Source organism: Otolemur garnettii, unplaced genomic scaffold (assembly GCF_000181295.1).
Source record: "Otolemur garnettii isolate 467f Iridium unplaced genomic scaffold, OtoGar3 scaffold00074, whole genome shotgun sequence".
Lineage (NCBI taxonomy): Eukaryota > Metazoa > Chordata > Mammalia > Primates > Galagidae > Otolemur > Otolemur garnettii.
This window is the reverse complement of record NW_003852469.1, coordinates 5,031,883-5,040,663: the sequence shown is the minus strand read 5'-3', so window position 1 is coordinate 5,040,663 and position 8,781 is coordinate 5,031,883.

The window sequence follows — 8,781 nt, the reverse complement described above, 5'->3', positions numbered from 1 at the left end:
ATTTAACATACTGATTGAGTCCCCAGAAGGCTGACTCAACACTTATTATGTTTAGATGTTTTGCTGCAATATCAGACAGGCAAAGGTTGTTTTTCTAAAACAAGCTTGGAATAGAACTGCAACTGATCGGCTGCCTGAAAGGACCCACCACCTTTATTGTATTATAAAATCTCTTGTTTCTCCTGAGTTATATTTTTGCAAGACTGAGACTTAAACAGTTCCTCCTAATTCAAGCCACTTGGGTAGCATTCTCCAGGAATGTATTCTTTTTTTCTAAATTTTTATTTATTAAAACCTCTGAGACATTTAGCAATCAATAAAAGCAGAATCCATTACCTTTTTATCTCCTTACATGTTCAGGAAATGAGTCAGCAAGAACAGCAGTGAGGAGCCTGCACGGCTTTTTTATTAGTTAACTTTGCAAGTGGTGAAATGTTTGAGAGAGATGTTGAGATTTAAGCTGTAGAACTCCCATTTGAAAGGTGGGAATAGCAAAGCTCCCCGTAGTCTCTTCAGAGCTTTGTCATTTTGGATAAATGGCCCGAGCAGATGATTTCTCGCAAGATCACGAAGATCACTCAATGAGTGTTTCTATAACATCTTACTTACAGGCCTTCTGTAATACTTACTTCTACTCTGTAAGATCTATCAGGCATTTTCACATGCATTATCAAATATTTAATCATGACAAAACAACTGCAAGAGTATTTCTATCTTGAAGAATTCAAGGTACAGAAAGATTTAATGGTTTGATTAAAAAAAAAAAAAACCCAGAAATTAAAAGCAGACTCCTGGTTCCATGCCCAGAGTGCATCTTCATTTTGCTGAGTCATGGCAGAATCCATAAAGCTGTTATTGAATTTTGTCTCAGGGTGAAATATGTCCTCACAAACAGTTATCGTTGAGCACAGGATCCCTGTAGGACATTATCTTCCTTGCTAATTTTTAGTTCTTAGTCATACAACTGGGAATAATTGTATTTGGTCACATATAATTAATTTTACCACTAACTTATGAAGAACTGGACTTTATAAACTTTTTTGGGCATTTTAAGCTTTTTTTTTTATGCAGTTTTTAGCTGGGGCTGGGTTTGAACCCACCACCTCCAGCGTATGGGGCTGGCGCCCTACTCCTCTGAGCCACAGGCGCCACCCAGCATTTTAAGCTTTAAAATGTAAACTTCAAACAACTACTGATTCTCTGCAATATCAATCATCACAAATGCATGGAACCAAGGCTCAATTACTCACTACATCCGTGATATATGTTCTTAAAATCCTAAAATTATTTTTTCCTCTCTCTGAGTACACTTCAGATTACATCACCCTAATCAAGGAATATAAACGAATATGGACAGCGGCTTAAAAATATATAAGTGGGATAAAAGACAAAATAAATATGTCATGTATATACAGATACTTTTTGCTACTTTATTTTAACAGGATGTATAATCAAAAGTTGAGAGATAAAAATGTAATTAAAATAACAGATATAAACACATATATACATATATAATGAATATGTATGATATGTATATATGTTTATGAATATTCATTATATACATATATGTATATAACACATACACATCCTGAGTTCAGGCTAAAACTTCCTATGAAAAACCAACAACAGAAGGGTTATTTTTGCCTTCCTCCTTTCTATGGAACTCCCTTCTCCAACACTAAGAAATGTTACCTCACAGTAGTGTCAATATATTTACTTGATTGCCTAGTAGCCAAGTGGATAGAAGCTAGTTTTAGAGTAGTTAGCCTATAGAAATACAAAGAAATAAAACAGCTAACTAGATCACAATGTCTCCTTATAGCTTTTCTCCTCGTTAATCTAGGTGCATAAAATCAAAATACTATGTTCAAAAGCTGGTGAGGTTATTCTTTATCAAGGTAATAATGTTACATTTGATTTATTTGGTTCGTATTTTATGGCTCTTTCGGTGAATGTACAACATTACCATGGCCGCAAAAAATTAAAACTAGCTAAAAGATATACAGTCAACCCTCCGTATCCATGGGTTCCACCCACTGCGTGTCAAAAATATTTTTTAAAAACAATAAAAAATAATATACAAGATGAATGATACAGATTTTTAAAATACAGTATGATAACTCTATGGCATTTATATTAGGTGTTATGAGTAATCTAGACATGATTTGAAGTACACAGAAGGATATGTATATGGTGAATGCAAGTTCTAGGCAATTTATGAAAAGGTCTTCAGCATCTGCAGATTTTGGTACCCATGAGGGGTCCTGGAATGAATCCCATAGTCACTGAGGAAAGATTGCACTTAGAAAAGTGTCATCCCTAAGCTCATCTTTCCACTTCATTCCCATCTGCTCCCACCGGTTGTCAACTACATTAGCTTCTATTTTATCCTCCCTATCATTCATTTTGCAAAAATAAACCGATACACACATGCATGCATAATTTTATATTTTCCCCCTTTTCTTAACCAGAGTTAGTGTACTACGTACGAATACTCTTCTGCATTTTGTTTCCTGGAAGTTGCTCTATTATCTCTTCAGAGAGATCTTTATTGTTCTTTTTCTAATGGGTGCACATGCCGTGGTCTACTCAACCCCTCTTGTATGTACGGCCGTTCAGGACATTGCAGCTCGTTGAATTACAAAAAAAAGTGCTGCAATAAATGTCCTTGTGAGCTTACATTGTGAAAGCCATACCTTCAAAATAAAGTCCTAGAAATTGTACTGTTGGGTCAAAATGTAAATGTGTAGATAGTTTTCTCGAACATTCCCCTCTGTAACGGTCACACCAGTTTACATGCCGATCCACAATGTATGAGAACACTTAGCCTCCCACATCCTCAACACTGGCTTTGATTATGTTATTATCCTACAGGCCTGGACATCACAGGACAAAAATTGGGCTTCCTTTGTCTGAAGCCAAGGGCTGTGTTCCTTCTGGACACATGAGGGGACAATCTGCATCACTACCTTTTCCTGCAACCCTCCTCGTTCCCTGAATTATGCATGTTCAAAGCCAACAAGGTCCCATCCATCTTTCCCCTCCTCTGCCTTCATGCCTGTCTCTCCAACTGCAACCAGAAAAGGGTCTTCATCTTCACATGAGTATATTGGGCCAACCCAGATAATCCAGGATAATCTCTCCACCTCAAATTCTTCACCCTTCATCACATCTGCAAAATCTTTTCCACTGTGTAGAATAACAGATTCCTGGCAATTAGGATACGGACATCTTTAGGGGCATTTTTCAGTCATTTGGTGTGGAAATTTCTCTTTCTGGGGGTGATTTTGTCTGCATTTCATCAGAGTTTTTCTCTGTCCTCTCCTCCTGCTGATGGAATCTCAGGAGGCCCCATTTCCTGCTCTCCACACTGACAGGCTTGCAGAGTCAGCTCAGCCCTGCTGCAATTTGGGGTTTACTTTTCTCAGGCATTCTTTGAAGTTTATGGTATTCTCTGCCTCCTACTAAGATAATGCTGAAATCATGAGACATGTGTGGTTTTATTGTGCTCTTTGTGGAACTTTATGTTTGGGGAGGATTCTGTATGGAGAGATATATATTCAGTTGACCGCAAAGTTGTAGATTTTATGAAGGTTAATGTTTGATTTGGGATATTCCTTAGGATTCTCCTAGGCCTCTGATACTGTTACTACAAATGTATTTTGAAAACAAAAATAGCATGTTACCTCTAAGCACCAAATATGTCATTGAGGTATAAAGTTCCAGAAGCATCTTGAAAAATGGTGGTTGTATTAACTAAAAGATTGCACTTTTTACAAAAAAGTTAAAATAAATTTTAGGGAAGTTGGATTTAGTCATTTTTTAATAACTATTTTTAAGGGCAAGCTGGGCTTAGTCATTTTTTAATAACTGTATTGTTTAAGGGATGTGTTAAAATCAAATGACACTAAAGGGAATGCCATGAAAAGAGAATCTATTTCCAACTTTAAATCCTGAGTTCCTCGGTTCTCTACTTAAATGCAATCTCCATTATTATTTTCTTATTTGTTTTTTAAGACAAAGTTTATTTCGCTACAATGACATGTGTGCTCAATCCCCTTTATAAAACACACGTGTGAGCCATGATGCTGCTGTGTCTTTATTCTTTTTACTTAATTATGTACCTTGTGATTTTTCCTTACCGGCGTTTACAAATCTACCTCCTGTGTTTTCCCAGCTGCAAGGGATTCCTCTATATTGATAATCCATGATTTATTCTAACACCTTCTCATTAATGTACTTATGTAATTAAATTTCAGCTTAAACTTCCGATTTTTATGCAGGTGTATTTGCTCCAAATCAAGTGCCCCCCCCCATAAGTCATAGCAATGACCTAGAATAAAAAATGGATTTTGAGTAACAAATAATGAAAATATAGAGGCAGTTTCAGGCATGCAAAGGGCTTGGAAGTCAGCACTCCTATTCTTAAAACAAGAGAAGAAGCTAAACAAACTGAAAGTTGTAGGAACCAACAAAAACTTGAGAGTACAGGGCAGGCAAACCACCGTTCTGAACTCTGGGGAGACAGGGGAATAGAGAAAATCACAGCAGAAATCAGCTTAGCCTGGGTGGCACCTATAGCAATGAGTAGGGCACCGGCCACATACCAAGGCTGGCAGGGTCAAACCCAGCCGGGCCAGCTAAACAACAATGACAACTACAACAACAACAAAAAAATGCCAGGCGTTGTGGCAGACGCCTGTAGTCCCAACAGGCTGGGAGGCTGAGGCAAGAGAATTGCTTAAGCCCAAGAGTTTGAGGTTGCTGTGGGCTGTGATGCTACAGCACTGTACTGAGGGTGACATAGTGAGACTCTGTCTCAAAAAAAAAAAAAAAAGAAAAGAAAAGAAATCAGCTTAGCCTGAGCAGAAGCTGCTAGAACCACAAAGTTGTAAAAACACTTAAATGGTGATTTTGACAAATTGCTGGGGGCTGAATATAGGCAATGATGATAGACAGTTGGAAACTCTCGGGGGGCTGCAATCATGGGGGGAGCTTCAGATTTTCACAGTTTCACTCTAAGAAACTTACCGAATGCTCACAGTGAAGAACCAAGAGAAATCCCCATTTGTCTCTGGGACAGGTGCTACCTGGCCTCCTACCTGGTGAGACTGGCGAGAGGCTGCTGGAGGTCCATTGCCCTGAGTGACAGTCCAGAAATTATCTGCAGGTAGAAAGCCGGGTGATGGTCAGCCCACCCTGTTTGTTTTCTTCATTTCCTTTTTCTCAGGGGTCACATTCTGTGCTGTCTCTTGTCTCATGTCTAAAAATAGTTGCTTTTATAGCAACTCTTGTTTCCAGGTTGTTTCAGCAGGAGATCGATGCTGAACCAGTTTGCTCTCTTATGGCAGGAACAGAGAGTCTGTTTTACCGACTTTGGTTATATTAGTCTACCTTATGTACACATTTAATGTACTGAAATAGCACAACATTTCTGTCCACCTCAAAGTATTTCAGGATAATTAAAGATCTTGAAATTATGGCCATAACGGATCTAAAAGAGGATGGTGTCCTTGAGTGAACAATATTAACTTCAAAATTAGACCCTGAAACTTTGCACTATCTTAGGGTTTATTTTATCTGAGATTTTTGGATCCTTATGCATTACAGGTAATTTACTTCTCCTCTCATATTCCTCCACTGAATTTAATGCCTCCCTTTTATAAGTAGCTTTACATTTTCCACTTTCTCTGTGATTTTTCTTTACCTGCACTCCACCTCCATTCAGCCATGCAAGCTAACGATGGCTTTTGAAATATCCCCAAAACCATGACCATCTCCCACCTCCTAATGGATTATTTTTTCAAAAAATTCATGAAAAATTTCTATCCCAGAAATTGTTTAGTTTACCTTTCGATATCTGGAGTTGTTTGAGCTTCAGTATGCCAGATATTGATGCTAAAATTGTGGCCAAAACCACGATGCTTCCTTGATGGAGCACAGTTCACTCCATCACCACGTCAACTCCCCCACCCCACTACCTACTCCCATACTCTTAAAACCTGACCCCCAAACTGCCATAGAGTTGCTGCTGTCTTCCAGAAACAGCCCTATTCTGTGTGGAAGCTTCATGCTAGTAAAAGCTGCTGCTTGACTAGATCAAGAGCAGAGGTCAGGGAGTGACTCATTGTTAGATACAGAGACTGAAAAATGAGCAAGGCAGAAAAACGAGGGGTGGGATAGCCAGGGGATGGTGTCACCAACTGAGACAGGGTTAGTGATGTTTGGGGTGAAGAATGAATGAAGGCTGTCCACCTAGTCGTCTGTGATGAGTTGGAGGAACCCTTTGTCCTCTGAATTGTAGAGGCTTTGTAGATAGTGGGCGTATGGAGTGGGAGCTCAGAGAATTCAATGAAGTGGTAACTGTAGGCATGTTTGAAAATGGACACAAAATAGAGTATTAGAGAATGCCACATGAGTCCCTCAGATCCCCCATTAATGAACTTTTGTGAACCAGCACAAAGAAGTGGGATGAACCTGAGTGAGAACAGTCAGGAATGAGAGAAAAGAGACAGGAGGCAAGATGGGATTGGGAGGTCTGGAGCAGTCACAACTGCAGCCAGCCCCAAAATACAAAATCAGCTTTATTTTATGGTATCTCAGCAGGGTTGCTTAAGAGGAAGTAGCATAGACAAAAAATCCATATTTTTGGTCTTACAATATGATTAGAAAACGTAAATAACTTTATCAAGAACAATTCATTCTGTTGATGGCTTCTACTGCATAACATTGTTAATGTATGTTAAAGATAAGAAACAAAAGGGAAGAATCTCATAGTTTTCTGCATAGTTTATAAAGATTAACCAGGTTAAAAAGATACATGACTTCTGTCAAAACATCTATGAAGGAGAAAAACATGTTGTTTTAAGAGGAGGGAAACATGTTGACTCAGAAGGAGGAAGGCAGCTGGCGGTCATTCCCTGAACACTCCCCAGGCCCTGGGGGCCCTGACGCCTCACAGCCCACTCTCCACAGTGAGCAACTCTGTGTGTGCCCTGGAGAGTGCTACTGACCATCAGCCTTTCCTACATAGATGGCCTCACACATGCTCATGCCTGTTTCCAGGTTGGCCTTCAAACGATGACTCACATATGCCAAAATATAAAAGCCAGGGCATAACAGCCCAACCCAGAAAATCTCTAAAGAGCCACTCTATCTCCACAGCTTCCCCCCATGAATGTCTGAGGCTGTTGCTGAGCCTTCATCGCAGCTCGACTTCCCCCTTTACTCAGCCCTGCTTTCCTTCCCTCCTTTCCACAGGTATTGACCCCAAGAGCACCACTCCTTAAGAAACAGACTGCATGCCAACCCTAGGGGAACCAACCTTAGCCAGAGTGGACATGCAAAGACATCTATGAGTGAGCTTTAGTAAAGGAGAATTCTAGGCCCTGATAAGGGAAGAAAATAGAGAGCTCATGACCAGAGTAACAGAAGTGGAAGTAGGTGAGAGCAGATGTCACAGGTACCAAGAAATTGAAGACAAATTAATACATGAACTGAAAAATAAGATTTGTATTGGAGATAGTGGTCAGAGTTCTCTCAAAGTAGCGGTAAGCATGGAAAGCCATACTGCAGTGGGCTGAGAAGTGCATGGGACATGCAGAAAAGGAAACAGTCAATGCAGGGAGGTTCATCAGTGGGGGAGGGGAGAGGGAAGACTGGTAGGGGTTAGCAGAGGTCAGGAAGGTGGTTTCAGCTCTTAAGAAAACAGGGATTCATGTTTATTTATCCATAGAAAGGAAGCAATTGAAATGGGGTTAAATTTTTAGAAGATGTACAGAAGAGGAAGACAGTAAATTGTTATATTTGGGAAGCTTAAAAGGTTAAGAAAAATGAATTAAAACCAAGAAGATGAATGTGACAAAGGGGCTTTTTGCAATCACATTTCAGTGGAGTGAGAGAAAAAGAGCTAATCAGGACTCTGCAAGGTCAGTTGTTGCTGTTTTGTTCCTTAAATAAAACTTCAGTGTGTATAATAATAATCAAGAGACTTGATAAAAATGAAGAGCCTGAGATAATTCCCAAGGATCTGTATTAATGTGGGTTTTGGCTGAGGACATAGTCTAGCCTCAGCTAAGGCTTTCTGGAGGGTCTGTTGGGGAAAGTCCCAGTTCCTCAGACCACAATGACAGCTTGGTGGTTTAAACCAAAGGCTTAGCACCCAGCGCTCAGGACTAACATTCCTGAGAGACTGTTTGACTGAAGTCCAGGCCTCTCTGCCCCACTCCTAGCACTGGAAACGGAGCCCATAAATCATCAGGGGGAAGGAGGGAATGTTTAGCAACTAAAGGTGACTGTGACCTGCACTGTGCCAAGGTATAGATGGGAATCACTGGAGTGAGTTAAGAACATTAAAGGTGTTTTCTTTGTTTAAACTTAGAATAACAGTATAACTCTCCTGATTTCTTCCCCCTGCTTTCTCCCTCCTATTTTCCTGCCTTAAGGCCACCATTGTGTTTAGTTCCCCTGTGTTCTTTTCAACACATTTTGTGATTTTGCTGAATAGAAGAACCTTTGGGAAGCCTTCTGAGGGCAGCACTTGCTAGCCGCTCCTCCAGCTGGTGACAGTGTGTGCCTCTCCAGGCCCTCATCAGTTATTCCACCAAGATAACCAAGTCTGAGTTTTCTCTCATGCTGTCACCCTCAGTGGCCTACCGTTGTGAGGTCCCACAGCCTCCACATATTGAGCAGGGATTCAGTGGAGTGCAGGAATCTTCATTAATAAGACTTTCAGATGATTCTGGCTCAGATGGTCATGAACCGTCTAAGGAGCACAGTTAA